Source organism: Mastomys coucha, unplaced genomic scaffold (genome assembly GCF_008632895.1).
Source record: "Mastomys coucha isolate ucsf_1 unplaced genomic scaffold, UCSF_Mcou_1 pScaffold8, whole genome shotgun sequence".
Classification (NCBI taxonomy): domain Eukaryota; kingdom Metazoa; phylum Chordata; class Mammalia; order Rodentia; family Muridae; genus Mastomys; species Mastomys coucha.
In genome coordinates, this window is record NW_022196914.1 from 25,667,292 (window position 1) to 25,689,017 (window position 21,726).

The window sequence follows — 21,726 nt, forward strand, 5'->3', positions numbered from 1 at the left end:
ATATCTAAGGAATTTTTAAAATCAAAACACTCTGAACTATGAAGCCACTCCAACAAGATATTGGTGGTATAAAAATTCCCTTTTAGAAAATAATTCAGAAAGTTAGTAAATATTTGGGAAGCCACAGAAGTAAGTAACGATGCTGATGCTGGTGAGCATGGTTAGTGTTTAGGTATTTTTGGTGTTGTTTGAAGCAGCGAGAGAGAACAAAGGGATTTGAAGGTGAACGAACAGCATAAACTAATATGCAATGTTCTATATGTGTTTATACCAGCTAAAATACATAAACTCACCCTGTTATCAGCAGACTCCCATGAGCAATTAATTGTGGAGGAGGTGGCAATGTAGACAAAATAAGAAATAGTGTCAAAAACAAATCCTGGCATTCTGTTGCAAGCAAGAACATGCATGAAGAATTGGTTTTAGAGGAGATGGTTTGCATGAGATTGCAAAGTAGAGAAACATGCCTATCTTGGATCCTGCAGTAGTCAGAGCTGAGTCTCATGTATGTACACTTAGGCTAGAACAAAAAAAAAAAAATGGAAATATAAGCTATCATCCTAACAAAAAAATACTAGGAGAAAAACTATGTATTAGCATAGTAGGCTGTGACTATGATGTTGAGGACTGAGGAAATAAAAGTAAAAACATGAATAAAGTAATTTAAAAATTAAACAGAGAAATTGGTATTTGGGTTTTAAACTTTCTGAATACAAAGCATCCAGAAACTGGAATGACTCCTTTGCAGTCCTCATTGTGAAGGAAGAAAACCCACCATCCTAGGAAAGCAGAATGTTCCCTTACGTTACCTCTAGTGTAACCATCCCTCAGAGGGGTGTGTCTTGGGCCTACTAAGTTGAAGGATGTACCTCTGTGCAGGACATCCCATAAACGGTTACTTAAAGCCATTTCCTACACCAATGCTGCATGGAGCCAGTGGGAAATCTGCCACATTCAGCAGCAAAGTGGCAACTCGTAGGACCATATGGACCCAGACTGTATTCTCAGGTGACCTGAGTAATTAATGGGTTGTATCTAGCAGGTTGTACAATCTGCTTGACCTTCTGCAGTTGTCCATAATTTAACATATCTTAAATCCTCCTTGAATGACTCTAAATGTGCACTCTTTCATGAAGACTAACCATAAATTAAGCAAATCTGCCCATTGGCAGCCAGCTCATTTTTCCTTGATAGAGTGACTTTTAAAGGGTGATTATGTTATTTCAGGAAATAAGCTAAGATCACCTAGCTAATGTCCTTAGAAAGTAAGATCTATGCTTCTTCAATCTTGGTTGATGGTCATTTCTTCCCTTTCTCATGTGCCCTTCTGAGGACATGCCATATACCTCACAAACCTACAGTAAAGGAATCTTGGAGTAAGTTCCTTGCAAGAAAGTCTCACCCAGCTATGAACTGCAACCTGCCTCACTGACTTAAACTGGAAAACAAATGCATCCTTTCTTATATGAATCAGAATCGAGAAAGATGAACAAAGATTAAAAACTTGAGAATGAGCCGTGGTGTAGAGAACAGGCATGCTTCGTGGAAGATTGAGCACTCAGGAACTCCAGAGGCATGTGAAGCATCAGGAACAACTACTTAGGATAGAAAGACAAAAGCTAGTGAATAAAATGAAGAAACAGTGGACAAAGGAGAGGGAAATCCAGTGTGCTGCACTAGTCTGTTCCGACTGTAATAGCAACATGTGAAGACTAATACACTAAGCATTTAAAGGGACATGAACATATGCACTTTTAATTCCTGAGGCATATACCCAGAAGATGCTCCAACATGTAATAAGGACACATGCTCCACCATGCTCATATGCATACTTTTAACTCCTGAGGCTCTAAGGTAAATGTAGAATAGGCCAGAGTTGGTACAAGGCTTCTGCTGCTTCTCAGATCTTAACTTCTCCCTGCATGCTTACATGATGGAGAGAGAAAGGACCTCTCTGGGGCCTTCTTTTTAAGGGAACTAAGCCTATTGATTACGGTCTTTATGACTTCTCCACCTCTCAAAGGTCCCATCTCTGAACATCATCACCTAGGAGGTAAGAATTCCAGCATGCCAGTGTGTTTTTTCAGTGAGGAACACTAACAGACCATAATATCTAATGATCTATGAACAGCATAATGTCCTCACTCACCCCCTCCATTTCCCCATTCAAGTTCCCAGAGTCAGGGAGTTGGCTCTACATTGCTGAGCCTCAGAAAACATCTGGGAGAAAAGGAAGAGAATGGATCAGGTGTGCAAAAACAAGCTGGAAAAAGTAAACTAGAAAGAGATGACCAGTAATTAAATTGTAAAAGAGCACCTTAGACTCAGTCTCCAAGTGTCAGCCCTGAGACACATCCCCTGCTTTCTTGATATTGATCCCTCAGGCTTCTTTGCAGTCCTTCCATGAGTCTCTTAATTACTCATTCAGTTTTCTACTCCAAAATTGTCATGGGTGAAATCAATATTTCATCTATGATTTTGTTATGTGTGGTACTACACAATTACAATTTCAATGCAAGTCTTTTTTCCGAATTGAAGTATATTTAACTAGTTGAACATTTGGGTATGACATGTATGTTTATTAATGTACTTGGAAATGCATGAATTATATTCTAACAAGATATATATATGCATATATATTACTTGTACTTTATGCAAAGTAGACATATTTGTTTTAATAACAGAAAAGTGTTCACTTATTATCAATACATCAGGCTTTTTTGCAATGAATATAGGTTTTTCACTGCCCACTGTACTTGGTGATATTGATTGTAATAATAAAACAATCTCCCAACCCTCCCCAAAGAGAAAGAGAATGTGTAAATATGTAAAGAGTAGCGCACTCATAAACCAGTTTGGAAGACTCATACACAACACACTTGAAAAACAAGCTTTCCTTTCACTGAAGAACTATCATGGGTGTTACCAAAAATGAAACACGTAAATTCCTTGAGGATATAAGGGCATAGACATTATCTTATAGCAATAAAATGTTAGGTGGGATAAAGGTTGGTAGAAAGGATTAAAAGTAAGAAGCTAAAATCCAAGGTCAGAACATATTTATGTTATATGATACGTGATACATGATGTGTGATATGTGATATATGGTATATAATATAATATGTAATATATAATCTATAATAAATGTACATGTAAGATAAAATATCATAGTTATATCTGGGCTTGTTCAATATCCTTGATCTTTTCTCAGCTTTTTAGAATCTATGAGACTCAAATGTGTTCCCTGGTATTCTCAAAGCTGACCCAAAGAGGATTTTTCTAAAATGATCTCTAAATATATGATATTTGATTCCTACATTCAATTCCTACATTTGAACTTGTGTGTGTGTGTATGTGTGTGTGTGTGTGTGTGTGTGTGTGTGTGTGTGTGTGTGTGTGTGTGTGTAACTTCCATAATTTTGAGTTTATGGGTAGCACTGTTGGGCCCATTCATTGGTTTATTCCTCTTGTTACGTTGGCATGTGATCTGAAGACTTTGAAAAAGTACACTGTGAAAGAAGAGAGGGAAGAGATCAACAGCTTTTCAGAGTCTTTAAATCTGATAATTAGTCCAAAAATATAATAATTATACTTGTGAAATGTTAATTAACAAAATTAAATTGGCAGCAATAAATTAACAAATACACATTTGACAATGTTTCACATCTTTAAAATGAATGCCAGATTAAACTGGTCACTAGGGACATTCAAATTTCTAAAGTTTGCATAGGTTTCAAGAACTTCTCACTGAAAGTTCAAAAGCATAAAGGACGTAACAATCCTAAAATACATAAAAACTAATATTAACAGAAAATAAAGATTATCCCACCCCCTATCCTCCATAGTAATGGTGAATGTTGCTCAAGTCAGCTATCCTAGTACCACAGAAAAGTTTAATATGCAGTTGGGTCCTAAAGACACAAACAATGCCAGTTTCCTTGGTTAACTTTAGGAACCCTAAGAACCTATTCCTAAGTCGGCGCATAGTTGACTCACAGAAGATGGAGAAATCAGGCTGGTCGTTACCTAGAAGCTTCATCCATACAGACCACTCTTCATGGTGCCAGAAAGAGCTATGCATAACCTTGGAGGTCAAGTAATCATCAGTCATAACCAGCTGTGAACACTATGAGCTGATGTGGGGCAACTGGACCATGCCACCAAACAGAAGGCCTAGGAAAGTTGAGCAGACTCAAAACCCAGGGAATCTCAGAATTGAGGATAGCAGGCATGGAGCAAGCTCCATGCTGAACTACCTGATCTGGAACTCATAACCCCTACACCCCACTGAGAGGACCATGACAATCAGTCAGGTAGCATAAAAACCTAGAGTTCTCCATGCTAATGAGATATCTAGACAGTCCCCGAGTGTTCAGGCAATGAACTTCCCTTCCTGGACATTCATTCCCTTCTTGCAAAAGATTCTTAATCCCTGTTTCACCCTGAATAAGGTGTATGCATTTAAATCCACCATCAAATAAAACATTTTGGACAAGCAAAGACTATCTCCTTCATCAAGGATCATGGTGGGGGCCTTTGTTATAAAGAACAGTGCCTAAATTTCCCAGAGAAGGCCCTCTCTCTTCCAGACCTCTGTATTCTCATCTCTCACCAGGAACCAAACTGGATTCTACCATGGGGGGCTCTGCTTTTCCCTTCTTGCCTGGTATATAACTGCCCTGAGAGGAAGCATGGATCCTCTGACCCTTTATCTAACTGCTGGCAGTTTGCCAGTGACTCCTGGGACACATGAGACTGGGAACCACAGCATCTGTCTCTGACTCTATTACTCACTCAAGAAAACATAGACAAGGACCTCTATTATGTACTGTGTTCTGGCTTCTCGGAACAGCTTGTCAGTGGCACTCAGGCATTCCAGCAGCAAGGCAGAGACAAGCAGCCTGGAAAGCTAAAATCAATGCCCAGATTTACAGGACACACACCCACACCCACACCCACACATGCACACTGGTGCAATAATGTCACAAATGTCACTGAAGTAACCAAACACTCTCCATTTATATTTGAGTCCCCATCCACAAAATGAATCCATATCTGGCACCATATCAGTCAGGCTAAGAACTGATAGCTAAACAGATTGTAGACCCTAGAAAGGAACCAACTACTTCTAGCAGGCTAAAATGGAATAGGGGCAAACTAACCCCTAATGAGCCCCTAAACAAACCTATTATTATAATTCATACATTAAAGTCTCTCTCTCTTTCTCAACCCATCAGGGAAGTTTCTATTTGCAGTCTGTGGTTAACAGATAGCCACAAGTGGTCAACATGCAGAGAATAGGAACTAGTATATGTGTATATGGAAGCTACATCCTCAAGAAAAGACTCAGAGGTCATTGTAGAAGAAGAGAATGAGATATTTAAAGGCTAGAGGTGAAAGATAAGTACAAGCAAATCGTTTTCTAGACACAGCAGCCAGGAGCCATCTAGGAGAAGCTAAAATCTAGCAGGTGATCTTCCTGAGATGGTTTCACTGTGGACTGTAAATCAAGATGAGTAAGCCCTTCAAATCAAGACCAAAGAGACATTTTAGGATGGATTCTGATTATTAATATGCCTTTTCTGTTATTATTTAATATAGACCTAGACATAGATATAGATGAATCACTAGGTACTAGCCCACCCTTTTGGGCAGATTTCTTCAGATCAATGAAGATGTACTGTCTTGTCCTGATGCTATATTGAAAAATAGATGATTTCTTAATTCTTAACAATGATCCTATCAGAATTTCTAAAATTATACTAGTAATTATTAAGCCCTTTATGATAGAACTGCTATTAAAGCCCTCTCTGATATGAAAACTGCAATTAGAACTCTGCCAGTCTTCATGTGTCGTGAGTTAATTGCTTCTGAGATAGAAAGCAGGCATTTACAACCTAGAATATATTCCCTAGAGCTATAAAACAGTTAACCAAGGGTCATAAAAGGAAAAGAAGGATTTATTGTAAGTGTAAGAACAAAGATAAAATATTGACTGGTTTCATCTATACAAAACTTCAATGCTAACTTAGTCACAAAGTGTATAGTTTTAGACTCTCAATGAACTTGTGGAGTTAGTGACAGATAATGAATGTCTAGCTAGATAAGCAGTATTACCAGAAACACATGTAAACATCTCTATTGTAAACTTATTCACTGTATGATTTTTACTTATGTTTGAACTTTTATAAGAAAAGAAAAAAAAGGATGATGGGGAAAAATGTGATCTATTCTCCTGGAAAAGGTATAAAAAAACTAGAAGTAATAACATCACATTTCAGCAGAAGGAGAGAACAAGATTAGGAGGAAGGAGAAGACAGAGAGTAGAGCAACTTAGAAATTAAGAAAGGATACAGTCTGATAGGTTTTCCCCATTTACCACTTACATTCCCTTAGAAATAAAGATTAGAATTCTCTTTTAAAGTAAATGCCTTCCTTTTTTTGTCCTGTGAGCAACTTTCCCTAGCTGACAAGGAATTAAATAAACTCTCAGGCTCATGGCCTAGCCTGCAGAATTCCTGCAGAGAAAAGAACAAAGTACCTCTTTACTTAATCCCCTGATGTTATACAAAAGGTATGAATATATCCAGAGGCCTGTAAGTTCTGGCCTCAGTTACTTCAAGTCAAGATGGAGAAATATTATTATTTTTAAAAAGCCACACTAATCTCTTGAAAGACCAAGTCTTGCCTGCCAATGTTCTTTCTCCTCAGCTATCTTCAAGAGAACCAGAACTCAGGAGCTGGCCTCCTGGGACTCAGCAGGGCCCCTGCACATGTGAGCAAGTATCTGTTGTGACAGCATGCACAAAATCTCTGCAAGCCTAAAACAGGACAAATCCCCACATGCAGAGGAGAGCTGGGCATGAACTTTCATACCCAGTCAAAGAGATACTGGCAATTCTAAGCCATCCGAGAAAGGAAGGTCTACTTTCTCCAAACGTATAGCCACTTAGAAGAATTGAGTTGGAATTTTGATGGGGATTGCATCGAATCTGTAGATTGCTTTCAGCACGATGGCCATTTTTACTATATAAATCCTGCCAATCCATGAGCACAACCTTGAGATTCCACCTAATACCAGTCAGAATGGCTAAGATCAAAAACTCAGGTGACAGCAGATGTTGGCAAGGATGTGAAGAAAGAGGAACACTCCTTCATTGCTGGTGGGATTGCAAGCTGGTACAACCACTCTAGAAATCAGCTTGGCAGTTCCTCAGAAAATTGGACGTAGTATTACCTGATGTCCCATCAATACAAATCCTGGGCATGTATCCAAAAGATGTTCCAACATGTAATAAGATCACATGCTCCACTATGTTCACAGCAGCCTTATTTATAATAGCAAGAAGCTGGAAAGAACCCAGATGTCCCTCAACAGAAGAATGGATACAGAAAATGTGGTACATCTATACAATGGGGTACTACTCAGCTATTAAAAACAATTAATTCATGAAATCCTTAGGCAAATGTATGGAACTAGAAAATTTCATCCTGAGTGAGGTAACCCAATCACAAAAGAACACACATGACATGCACTCATGGAGAAGTTGATATTAGCCCAGAAGCTCAGAATACTCAAGATACAATTCACAAACCACATGAAACTCAAGAGGCAGGAAAACCAAAATGTGGATGCTTTAGTCCTTCTTAGAAGGGGGAACAAAATACCCATGAAAAGAGTTACAGAGACAAAGTGTGGAACAGAGACTGAAGGAATGACCATCCAGAGTCTGCCCTACCTGGCAGTCCATCCCATATGTAGTCACCAAACCTAGACACTATTGTGGATGCCAACAAGTGCTTGCTGACAGAAGCCTGATACAGCTTTCTCCTGAGAAGCTCTATAAGTCTCTGACAAATACAGAGGTGGATGCTTTCAGCCAACCATTGGACTAAGCACAGGGTCTCCAATGGAGGTGCTAGAGAAAGGACCCAAGGAGCTGAAAGGGTTTGCAGCCCCATAGGAGGAACAACAATATGAACTAACCAGTATCCCCAGAGCTCCCAGGGACTAAACCATCAACCAAAGAATATACCTGGAGGGACTCATGGCTTTAGCTGCATACGTAGCAGAGGATGGCCTAGTTGGTCATCAATGGGAGGAGAGGCCCTTGTCCTGTGAAGACTCTATGCCCCAGTGTAGGGGAATGCCAAGGTCAGGAAACATGAGTGGGTAGGTTGGTGAGCAGCGGGAAGAGGATGAAATGGGGGTCTTTTGGAGGAGAAACCAGGAAAGGGGATAACATTTGAAATGTAAATAAAGAAAATATTTAATAAAAATGGGGAAAAAAGAAGAATGCAGCTACCACTGCATTCCTCAAGTCAACAACACTCTAGTATTGGCTACACATCCAAGAATATTTGGGTAGAGCAAACTTGGTCAATTACTAAAAAGATACAAAAGTGGATGGGTGGGGGGTAAGGAAGATCTGGAGTGATTAAGGAAAGAGATTAGATGATCAACACCTATTGTATGAAACTCTCAAAGAACTAATAAAAATATCACTAAAAATAAATGAACAAATATAATGAATTGGCGTATGTTAGCATATAATTCTCTGGACAGGCAATCCAATTAAAGTAATGAAGCAGACAGATCTTTTGTGGCTTTTTCTAAATTTCACATACAAACAATAAGTAAGTTTCCAAGGAAATTCTATTCACAAATCTGTTAGTCAATCCTGACCAGTTCAGCCAAGCTCTCTAAATGCTGTACATGAGGACACTTTCCTGGGTTTGTTTTACATAGTCACAGATGTTAGGGCTGCATGGGAATAAGGATGGAAGATCTCTCTTTAGGTCTAGACTTAAAATTCTTTACACTCCACTATATTATGTGAATTGAAGCAGCTCATAGCACTAGCACTGATTGAGTGGACACTGGTCAAGAGGACAGAAATTAAAATCTGTCTCTTAAGGGAGAAACAATGATATTCCTACAGAAAAGACAAAGTAAAACTGGTAAGAAATTGTGGCCCATTTAAAAAATTCTACCTAGTAACAATGATGCTCACTGAGTGACTAGAACCTCAAGAAGAACCAAGAGACACTGAGAGATTTGGTACCACACAGTCAACATCAGGGATGCTTTATATTATGTATAATATGTGTAGCTTCCTCATGTATACACACATATTTGAGAGTGACCCCCTGAGGCAACAAACTATTCTGAAACTAAGAAATGCAGGAGGCAGATCATCAATTGTCACAAGATCACAGGCAAATCAGCATTATGAAAAGCACAAGTAATCTGATTTCTTCCAAACAGTAAACTGCCAGAAAAATTAAAATTAAATTAAAGGAGCTATAAATGGAGAAGGGAAAGCAAAACTGTCTTACTTGCACAGAAAATAATTCCCTGCATAGAAAGATCTAGTAGAATCTAACTATAAATTATTATGATGAATAATATGTGCTGGGTAGAATATCAATGGAAAAAGTAGTATTTCTTTACAGAGCAATAAGAAGAAAATCTAATTAACAATGTCCTTTACCATAGCAACATAAATGCAATATCTGAGAAGATAATCAAATAACACTTGGTAAGAACTCAACATAACTTTTAAAAGAACAAAAAGAGAAGAAAAAAGTCTTTATGAAAAGACATTAGCTTGACATATTTATTTTATTTTTACTTTCAATTGTATTTTCTTTATTTGGTGAAATATGCACAGGCTGCATCTGTGCACACACATTCATACACACACACACACACACACACACACACACACACAGGGAGAGAGAGAGAGAGAGAGAGAGAGAGAGAGAGAGAGAGAGAGAGAGAGACTGCAGTGAAGCATCAAAGGACAGTTTACAGGAGTTGGTTCTCTCAATCCACCCTGTGGGCTCCTGTATTGAGCTCAGGCCATCAGACTTGGTGGCAAATACCTTTATCCCTGCCACATCTCATCATCCCATGTTGACATATTTAAAATGAAGTTTAAGCATGTCTGTAATCCTGAGCTGTGTATTAAAGCAACTTCAAAACAAGTGAGAACTAAAATGTGGACAGATATTTCAATGGAGAAAGAATATGAAAGAGACTACAAAAGTCTAGGTAATCCTAAGGATGGTAGGGCAGCTAGACAGGTCAGCCAAGCAGTGAGAAACAAGGAAATCAAGGTCAGGAAGAGAAATAAACAAAAAACTGGAAGCTCAGTGTGAGACTTGCAATCAGCAGAATGGTACAATTGCCTGTGTTGGGTTGGGGAGAGGGTCAGTGGGGAGAGGGATAAGTGGGAGAGGGGTAGGCAGGAGAGGGGATAGATGGGATGAGGGTGGGTGGGGGAGGAGGTGGATGGGGAAGCGAGTGGCACTATACCTGGAGAAGCCAACCATCTGCTCTTTCTTGTGCCACTCACTACATAAAGCAAAGGTTGAAGATGTAAATTTTAACAAAAGAAAACAAATGAAGAGAGTATTTTATGATTATGGGTTAAGACTGTTTATATGACAGTGAACATGCTTTAACCATAAATTAGGCTTTGATTATAGTAGTAACAAAAAGACATATATTTTCAGCTTGCAGCACTATAAAATAAAATGAATGGCAGGATCATCTTTAGATAATTTCAAGTGATATAGCTAATTCATATTAGTATTTAGAAGATATAACATAGTGTAAATCACATGGAGAAGCGCAAGTACATGCAGAATTAGCAAAACAGATGAACAAGCTGAGAGATGAAATGTAACTATAACCAAATATGTACAAACTTCCTGAAACTAATTAGCAGTCTAAAAAGACGGATTGAAACACTGATCTTTTAAGAATTTAGTAGATAAAACAACAACAACACACACGCACTATCATTTTGTTATAGTTTAGATGAAAATGAGAATGCTAAAACTATTTAAAAATAATTTGGCATTATCATTAACAATAATGTGTGTTTTATGATCCAAAGATTTTTAGTTCTAATTGTACTTCAATAAAACAATACATTAAATAAAACATAAAGATGGGGACAGAGGAAGGAAGGCAGGAAAGAATATTCAGATAGCACATTTGTTAAGTTAAAAATATTTAAAATTCCAAAGTTCCATTAACCAAGAAGACAGCAAATAAATTTTGTTATCATTGTATGAACAATATAAATTACAACAATGAAATTAAGTTCCAAAGGAGATATTATACTGTGCCTAGATGTGCATGCACACAGACTCATACACACACACACACACACACACACACACACACACACACGAAGACACACAGACACACATAATCAGGCAATACCTAGACTGTTTTACATGACAGGTTTTGATGAGAGAGTCATGGACCTGCCTGCAGACCATGAGGAACTGACCATTTATTTTGGGAGATTCTGCTATCCTCATTCCCACATGTCTTTATCAACATTCTTACTAAGTTTTTAAGTAAGCAAAACTCAGAAGATTATGAGCAAAGAATTTTGTCAAGAGCTAGAAAGAACCAAGGTAGTCACTGCACATTGGGGAGGAATGCACAATACTCTGTCTTTCACAAGCTGCGAATCTGAGAAATCCTAAGGGACTGTCCTCAAATGGGCAGAGGTAGTTGAAATAGGTAATATGACCTAAAAAAGAAAAAAAAAAAAAAAAAAAAAAAAGAAAAAAAAAAAAAAAAAAAAAAAAAAAAGAAAGAGAAAAAAAAATCATGTCCATCCCATGACCCAGGGATATAAGCTTATATCATTGAAACTTTCTATAAAATATATTTGTAGTCACTTAGAAATGAATGTTGACATAATAAATAGGAACTGTGGTAGAAATAAATTTTATATTAAGAAGTAATCAAAGGGGCTAAAGAGATGGATAAGAGGTTAAGAGCACTGGCTAATCTTCGAAATGGTCCTGAGTTCAATTCTCTGCAACCACATGGTGACTCACAACCATCAGCAATGGGATGCTTTCTTCTGATGTGTCTGAAGATGGAAATAGTTTACTCACATACATAAAATATTTTTTTAACTTGTTAAAAAAGAAGTAACTACAGATGCCATTATAATGATACAAACTATGTTTAATATTGTACTGGTTGGTTTTGTGGGTCAACTTGACAAAAGCTGGAGTTATCACAGAGAAAGGAGCCTCCCTTGAGGAAATGCCTCCATGAGATTCAACTGTAAAGCATTTTCTCAGTTAGTGATCAAGGGTGGGAGGGCCTATTGTGGGTGGTGCCAGTCCTGGGCTGATAGGCTTGGGTTCTATAAGAAAGCAAGCTGACTTTTCCCCATTGGATGGTTTTAGCTCCTTTTTCAAAGATCAAGTGACCAGAGGTATGTGGGTTCATCTCTAGGTTTTCAATTCTATTCTATTGATCTACCTGCCTGTTACTGTACCAATACCAAACAGTTTTTGTCTCTATTGCTCTGTAGTACAGCTTTAGCTCCAGGATGCTGATTCCCCCAGAAGTTATTATATTGTTGAGAATAGTTTTCAATATCCTTTGTTTTTTGTTATTCCAGATGAATTTAAGAATTGCTCTTTATAACTCTGTGAAGAATTTAGTTGGAATTTTGATAGGGATTGCACTGAATCTGTAGAATGCTTTTGGCAAGATGGCCATTTTTACTATATTAATCCTGCCAATCCACAAGCATGGGAAATCTTTCCATCTTCTGAGGTCTTGTTCCATTTCTTTCTTCAGAGACATGAATTTCTTGTCATGCAGATCTTTCAACTTGTTTGGTTAGAGTCACATCAAGAGACTTTATAATGTTTGTGACTATTGTAAAGGGTGTCATTTCCCTAATTTCTTTCTCAGTCTGTTTATCCTTTGAGTATAGGAAGGCTACTGATTTGTGTGAGTTAATTTCATATCTGGCCACTTTGCCGAAGATTTTTATCAGTTGTAGGAGGTCTCCTGAGAGGCTCTGCCAGTGCCTGACAAAGACAGAGGTGGATGCTCTCAGCTGACCATTGGACTGAGCACAAAGTCCCCAATGAAGGAGCTAGAGAAAGATCCGAAGGAGCTGAAGGAGCTTGCAGTCCCATAGGAGGAACAACAGTGAACCAACCAGTACCCCCAGAGCTGCCAGGAATTAAACCACCAACCAAAGAGTACACATAGAGGGACCCATGGCTCTAGTTGCATATGTAGCAGAGGATGGCCTTCTTAGACATCAATAGGAGGAGAGGCCCTTGCAAAGGCTTGATGCCCCAGTGTAGGGGAATCCCAGGACAGGGAAGTGGGAGTGTGTGGGTTGGTGAGCAGGGGGAGGGGGGATGGGATAGCGGGTTTTTCAAAGGAAAGAGGATAACATTTGAAATCCAGAGAAAGGGAGAGAGAGAGAGAGAGAGAGAGAGAGAGAGAGAGAGAGAGAGAGAGAGAGAGAGAGAGAGAGAGAGAGAGAGAGAGAGAGAGAGAGAGAGAGAGAGAACAAAAGAAAGAAAGAAAGCTGAGCAAGCCAGGGGAAGCAAGCCAGTAAACAGTACTCCTCCATGACCTCAACATCAGCTCTTGTTTCCTGACTTGCTTGAGTTCCAGTCCAGACTTCCTTTGGTGATGAACAGCAAAGTGGAAGTGGAAGCTGAATAAACCCTTTCTTCTCCAATTTGCTTCTTGGTCATGATGTTTGAACAGGAATAGAAATCCTGACTAAGACAAATATAAAATATGTAAGTTAAAAGACTGATGAACTTCAAATGAATGGATCATTAGTGAAAGAAATTAAAAAATTCTATGAAAATTCTATATAATTATCATATGAAGTTGTATAAACATGTTTTTTCCTCTTTTTAAATCTCTACTTAAACAAAAAGCTTTTTTATTGCTGTTAGAAGAGAAAAGATGGCAATGTCCATTCCATTCTAATTAGCAGTGCATTTCTGGTATAAGATGAGACCAACACTTCTGAACCAAACTAAGTATTTAATACTAAATCTGCAGAAATTTCAAATGATATATAATACTGGAATTTCTGAGCAAATTCATATTGCCTATATCTCTATCTATTCTAATTTTTTCTGTGAGAATAGTGTTTATCTTCAAGAGACAAGGCACTTCAGAAAGTTGAGTAGCCTACTTTAGCCACAAGACTATGATGTGAGAGACAAGACATAAAAGAAACATAGAATTACTGAAGTTCATTAACCATTCAGTTTTAAAGTTGAAACATGTATTCTGATATGATATTAATTAAAAATGTCCTTAGATGTAGTAAAACTATCACAGAGTCTTTTTTAAAAATCAAAAATGATGCTCTTCTTTGAAATGCAAGGTTCATATATTAGATGATGTATTTATTTGCAAACTTTGACATGAATTTCCCAACAAAAAATTTGCAACAACATATTCCATATATATGATATATGTTATGCAACATATATAACATATGGAATGATTAAGCAGATGATAAACTTAAAATATGAAGCAAGGAAGTGTGTTCATGTAATATTTTCAAAATGAAGTCAAATGCATACTTTTTAATTGAAATATTATTTATTTACTTTGATGTCAGAATTCTGAGCAGCCCATGAAGACATGAGAGGTGACATCTACTTCCACTCATTTTACTCTGCTGATTAAAATGTAAAGGCTATGTTTGATCTAACTTTTAATGTTTTTATACATTTTACTTGATATAGAATTACATCACCTTTTCCATCTCCCTTTCCTCCCTCCAATCCATGTAAGGTCTCCTGACTCCAACCCACTTCATTAACCCCAAACTTCTCACATCATTCACCTCTTTTTCTTTGATTACTATTGTTATCTAGGCAACTATGGTGTGCTAAGACACATAAATGTAGCCCACCGAGTCCATATTTGTTGTGTGTGTGTGTCCCTAATAAGGGACGCATTCTTGGAAAGGCTAATTCTCCCTCTCTCATCCTTCTTTGTCTAAGGATGGGATTCCATGAAGCTCCCTTCTATGTTAGCACTTCTGTTGATTCTGCCACTGTTCTGGCCTTGTTTGGGGAACCACTTCTAGGAGAGACTGCTTCTCAGAAGACTCCTTGGTACTCTGGCTCTTCACACACACACACCCATACGGACACATCCACCTCTAACTCACAGCCCTGTTATGATGGTTTTCTACTTCAGGCATAGCACTTGAAGTACAATATTTTCAAAATATTTTCTCTGTAAGAACCTCAACTTATTGCATTAGAAAATAAGCCTTATTTGCTGAAAACCAAAACAAAGCAGGAAAACAAACAAAAAATACAGGAAATAGACTTGAACATGTATAGTTAACTTGAATTATTATAAGAAGAATTATTATTAGAAGTGAACATAGACAGTGAGTGAGTTTAACTGTAATTCTTTCCAGAAAACAAAATTTAAAATTTAACAACATGGAACTTTTACTTTCATCGAGCACCAGACTCTTGGAAACTGCACAATAACCTGACAATACCAAGCCTGGACTATAATAGTTTCCTAATTATCTCATGATCTCACAATGGGATCTTGTCTGCATGACACCACACTTAAAAAGTCCCCACTCTTCTACTGTCTCAGATTTCTTTCTTAGTTCTTTCAAGATATGTTCACTTTCTCTTGAGGTTCTTTTTTTTTTTTTTTTTTTTTTTTTTGCATTGCATAGATAAACAGATATATTCAAATCTGAGACTTATTGAACAAAAGAAAAGTAAAAGGTTTCCTATGTGGAGCAAGCAGTTGAGACATCCAGGACATGCCTGAAGGATGTTACTGCGGATTTCAGCGATCACAGGCTTGGAGAGATCAAGTGAGAATCATTCAGGGAAGGCCCTCATTGTACTGTTCTCCAGGAATGGAGAATAGTCACGTGTTTGTTTATGATACATCTATCTCCCTCATTCAGCAAACCTCTGTGAGACAAGAGCCACCAGGGGGAATGGGCCTGAACAAGAGTGAGGCCTGCATGCTCTGTTGCATGTAGTCTTTGCGACTGCCACTTCCATCACGGTTGAGGTAGTTATGCAGCCTGGTTGCCAAATTACAGGTTTAACTTCCTGTCTCCATATAAAGACATGTCCATCACTAAAGCCAGCTGAGTTCCTTCAAACCCACTGCACCCTGCCTTTGTGCAAGTGCCTGAATACCCCAAAGACAGAAGCAGCACCAGGCCAGCAAACGTACTTCACCTTTCCCAATAAGTGATAGAAAACGTAAAGTGTCACTAATATGGCCCCAACTTTCCCTTACCAATTCTCTCTCTCTATGTGTCTGTCTCTCTCTGTGTCTCTGTCTCTCTCTGTGTCTCTGTCTCTGTCTCTGTCTCTCTCTCTGAATGGATAGATGATAGATACAGAGATTGTCTTCCTTCCTTTCTTTCTCTTTCCTCTTTTTCTTACCTCTCTCCTCTTCTTTCATCCTACCTCCTAACAAATTCTCTAAAAGTTACTTTTAAAAAGCATTATTCTTAACTGTCTATTTAGTTGATGATTAAACAGTTCCTAAGAGTGCATTTAAATGTGATTTATCAAGCTGATACTGTTTGACAATGCACATGAATAAAGCAGCAATGTGGAAAAAGATGTAGAGTTCAATATTTGGGTTCTGACAACGTAGCATAAAGCTTTTGCCATTAAAGAGTAACTGGGATAAATGTCATAAGAGAGTGCACCAAAGTAAAGCCTGATCTCTAGTTTCATAATAATCACATCGAAAAGTCTGAAAAAGGATGAAGTTGTGAAGAACATTAAACTAAACACAATTAAAGTTCAAAATCTGATCATTTCGCATACATATTTTTACCAGAACCTCACCTACAATTAGACATTTTCTAACTACTTATAGCTTCTTCATGACACAAAGCAATAGAAGTGTCCCAGGCATCTTGAGCTTGTTAACACTTCACAGAAGCTACAATAGCTGACATACTTTTAACATTCTCACCAACACCCTTCACAGAATTTCCAGAGGTTATGACTGAAATCCAGACCAAAGTCTTGAAGTATGTTTGCCATATCTTGACAAGTATCCCCAAACTATGTATATATAGCACATAATCTCATCAAAGTTAATTCTACATGCGATTATCCTTTCTTTGAGAGACCACATAGGAATTTCTAGTGTGTCAAAATTCCCTTCAGGTTCATGAGCTCATTGAAAGATACACTTAAAATTCAATAAAGGATAAAGCTCACTTTCACACACAAAGTAAATCTACTATTCCTACCGGCAGTGTAGCTGCTAGCTTGCTTTTTGTTTGCAGTTTGGTTGGATTTTTTAACTATACACATTAAAGATAGGAATGGAGGAGTTGTGGATTCTTACTGATTGCTGACAATGACTGTTTCTGCTTGGACAAGAACCATCCCTTTTAACTTGCTCTTTTTCTTTCATCCTGTGACTTCCTGGTGTTTTCATTTTCCTTTCGTTCTTAGAGTGACAGATGGCAGGGAGTCTGGGGTATAGCAGAGCCATTCATGATCTTTTTACCTTCGTGTAAATTTATTTACATGGGTAGTGGATAAGACCTAGTGGTCTTTCTTTCCTGGTCTCAATTAACTACATATATCATAAATTCTTGATTCAGTTAAACAGTGCAAAGGATGGTCATAAAACAGTCCCAAATGATCCATCTGGTTCAAAGTGGCTGTATAAAACCTCCTGAATATTTCTTTTAAGAGAACTCTAAAAAAGAAAGGCTTCTAAATGCTCTAAATATAATTCCAGCTTTATGTTTTTAGCCCATTCAGATTTTTGGATCTCATATATTCAGCACGAATTGGTTGTGAATTCACTATATAGCAAAGGTTAGCCTTGAACTCATGATCCTCCTGCTTCAGCCTCCTGAGGGTGAGGATGATGGGTGTGAGCCAACACACATGGCTTACTATTATTTCAATGCAGTAGAACAATAATAGAAAACAAAATACCTCCAAGGAGGTCAGCTTAAAATAAATTATATATCTTCAGTTTGTCTTTATTATAAAATTTACATATATACAGGAAAAAATTGTAATCAGATAACAACAGAAGTAATTCTGGTATTTCTCCCAGAGGTATATTCTATGGAATTCTAGTACAAAAAGAAAACAATGTTGTATCTTTCATTTATTGAGAATTCCTGAATAATATTTAGTGATGAATTTAAATATCTGGAGGTGTTCAAATGATGAATTAAATAGCACAATTATGATATAAAACACATTTATGAATATATTCATAAACATTATATAATACATCTTTAAATAACATAGCTTAAGTACAGTTGGTAGAACTTCTTCACTTTTTATTTTTTTGTTTTTCAAGACAGGGTTTCTCTGTATAGCCCTTGATGTCCTGAAACTCACTCTGTAGACAAGGCTGGCCTTGAACTCAGAAATCCACCTGCCTCTGCCTCCCAAATGCTGGGATTAAGTGTGTACACCACCACCACCCAGTGAACTTCTCCACTTTTAAGGTGAAAGTTTGAAATAGACAATGAGGTGTATACATCAGGGTCAAGGTACCCCAGTGCGTTGTAAACCACCACTAGAATATGCAACCATAAACTTACTATTAAGAATCGTAAATTGCACACCTATAATGAAATTAAAAGAGACAAGGACTAGAAGCCAAGTCTTACATGAATAAACTATTATGCAACTTAAAGATGTCTCTCTTACTTCATCCTCTGGTTTTTCTTTTTCACTTGGAGGCACAGAGAATCTCCAAAAACATAATCTAAAATTCAAAGCTGAACTAAATGAGGCCTCTACTCACATAATCTTCTCGAGACCTATAATTAAGATATTATACAACTTAAATACATTTCAATATGTTATTTTTATATGATTTTCATTCTTTGACAATTTCAGGCATGAGTATACTATATTTGAATCATTTCTACCTTTTCTTCTCCTACTTCAAACTCTTCTCTTCCCCACTACCCCCTCTCAGACTCATGACTTCTTTCATTGTTATTGCCTACACATATATACATTCACATATACATACATGCACTCATGCATGCACACACACACACACACACACACACACATTCATGAAAGCAAACTTGCAATCTACTGACTCCACTTAGTGGTGCTTATATGTATGTGTGTTTAGGATTGATACCATATATACATTTGAGACTTGATAAGCTTAGCAGCAGCCTGATAGTCTTTGTCGAGTAGGACCTTGTAAAATTTCTCCAGCCCTGTTGTCATGTCAACTGGTGCGGTCATTATCCAGGTCTTGTTTAGGCAATCATACTGCTGAAATCTCATGGATGTGGCTGTCCTATCTTGTCTAGAAGTTGCTGTTTAGCAGCAGGCATCCTGGTCTTCTTCCTCTAAGAAATCTTCCCCTGCCTCACTTCCATGATGTTCCCTTAGGTATTAGGGTTGTCCTGTAGATGGATTATTAGGAAATGGGTACCCCACTGTCTCTTAATTCCTGAATTTTGACAAAGTTGTGTATTTATGCAGTAGCTTCCATCTGCTGTGAAAATAAGCTTTTTTGATGGGGCGGGGTCTTACTGCTGTTTATTTTGGTTTTTGAATAAAATATAGCAAATCTATATTCAGTTGTAAGGGGTATCTGGGCACACATATCAAAATACTATGTTTAAATGAAATCATGATTTCTCAATGTGGGGCTTTATTTACTTTATTTTTATGTGTATGACTAGAATGAAAAAAGAATCCCTAACCATCCCATATTTAGCCATTTAACCTTTCATTCAGGACTTGCTAAAGCACTGTGCTTTGTACAACAATGGCTAAACATAAGTCAATACGTTTTTTCAAAGTCATCTAATATGATTAGAATGAGTAAAATAAGTGGCATATATATATATGTATACTGAAACTACTTAACTATCATAAATATATTCAGTAGATAATCCTAAAGAAAGCTGTTAAGAGTATTTTCAGTGCTGTGAACAATGGAAAAAGTGAAGTGTTTACTGAAGCAGTTTATTGAATTAGCCCAAAATAATGTGATTTTTTTTTACTACAGTGTCAAAATTACACTTGATCTCACCAAAAAAAAAAGATAAATTTTCTATCATTATTTTGTTTAAGACTGAAACATCATGTAGTTTGAATATAATGTTTCCCCAACAAGTTCATGCATTTAAACACTTGGTTAGTAGCTGCCAGCCAACTGAACTATTTTATGAAATTGGAGATCTGTTTGGATATAGCATCTAGTTAGAAGAGCTAGGCACATAGGTGTGGGCATTGAAAATTATATGGACTATAGCTCAGTAATGCTTCTGTGCACTCTCAGTGTGACATCAACTCATGCTTCCCCTGCAGGTGACTGTGCCATTCCCAATTCCTTCCCATGGCGAGTTCTATCCTCTACAACCATAAACAAAAATAAACCATACCTATGTTAAATGGAGTTGGTCAACCATTTTGCTATAGAAAAAGGAAGAATGGATTAAATAAATTCAGGCATGCATATGTAGTTGCACAGGAAAGAATGTAATTACCTTTGAAAAAATAATGTTCCTAGTGAATTTAGAAAGAGACATTGAAGTCATTTGATCCTCATAATAATTTTCACTACTGATAGAATATGTAACATTAATGAATGGAGACTTGTCTGCTGTATAATTTTAAAGGTTTATGAAAATTAATATGAAAAGTATCAAAGATATTTTTTATCTCATACGTTAAGGAGTTGTAAGTCATCTCAAGACTTCCAGGTAAGATGTCAGATTAGAACCAGCATCTAAGGGGATGGAGGAACATAGTGAAGAGAAAGGCTGGGCTGCCTGAACAACTTATCAGCCTGTCTCCACTGAATTCCCAAATTGCTTACCAGCATTTGCTGCATATTTCTGCCAGCTTCTCCAGTGAAGACACTCAAGCAGCTGACCCATGCTTCCTCCTGATGCTGCAAATGACAAAGGTGGCATCAACCACCCCACCCTACCCATCAGCCTTCACTGTCACCAAAAGTGAACTGCCCAAAGAAGCAGTGTCTCAGAGTTCAGAGAGAAGATGTGAGCTTGTAAAAAACAAACAAGAGCATCGGACCGAAGCAGAGTGAGTCAAAGCATACAACAAAATGGTGTCTTGGATACCAGAGCCTTACATAGCCAGCCTAAGAAAACAGCTACAACCTCTCCTCATGGCCAGAAGCAAGACACAACTGCAGAAACCACACTATGGAACCTACATACAGCTAGGCTGGCAAGCAGAGGTGCTCAAGTGAGCAGTCTTCCACGTCCTATCAGAGAGGGGGCCCATAGAAAGCTTGGTCCTTAATTCTCTAAGGAAAAGGTTGTAACTCTGGGGCTTTGGCCTGCGAGCTCTAACAGTAGTCTTTGCTCACAGAAATCCAGTTAACTTGAAAAGCCACTGTGACTTAACCTTTGTGGATTACTGGAGACTGGCAGTCTAACCCCTTCTACCTATGGAGACTGATGTGGTCCAAGGGAAGGGAGATTCCACATGGTGCCAAAGAGGAAGAAATAAGGACTATGACATGAGATTGTCTGTTTTTTAATATTTTTCTAGATGCTTAGGGTTTTTTCTATATAGGTTTACTTTTATTGGTATTTAAAATATTGACACTTAATTGTTAATCTATCCTGTTTCCCTTCCTTTTTATGTTTTTTATTTTTATTAGATGTTTTCTTTATTTACAATATCTCCTTTTCCAGGTTCCCCTCCAAAAGAAAAAAGAAAAAGAAAATAAAATAAGAATAAAAATAAAAATAAAAAAAAAACCAAAAACTAAAACAATCCCCTGTTCCCTCTCCCCTCCCCCTGCTCACCACCCCACCCTCTCCCATTTCCTGGCCCTGGCACTTGGAGCAGAGACTAAAGGAAGGACAATTCAGAGACTGCTCCAACTGGGAATCC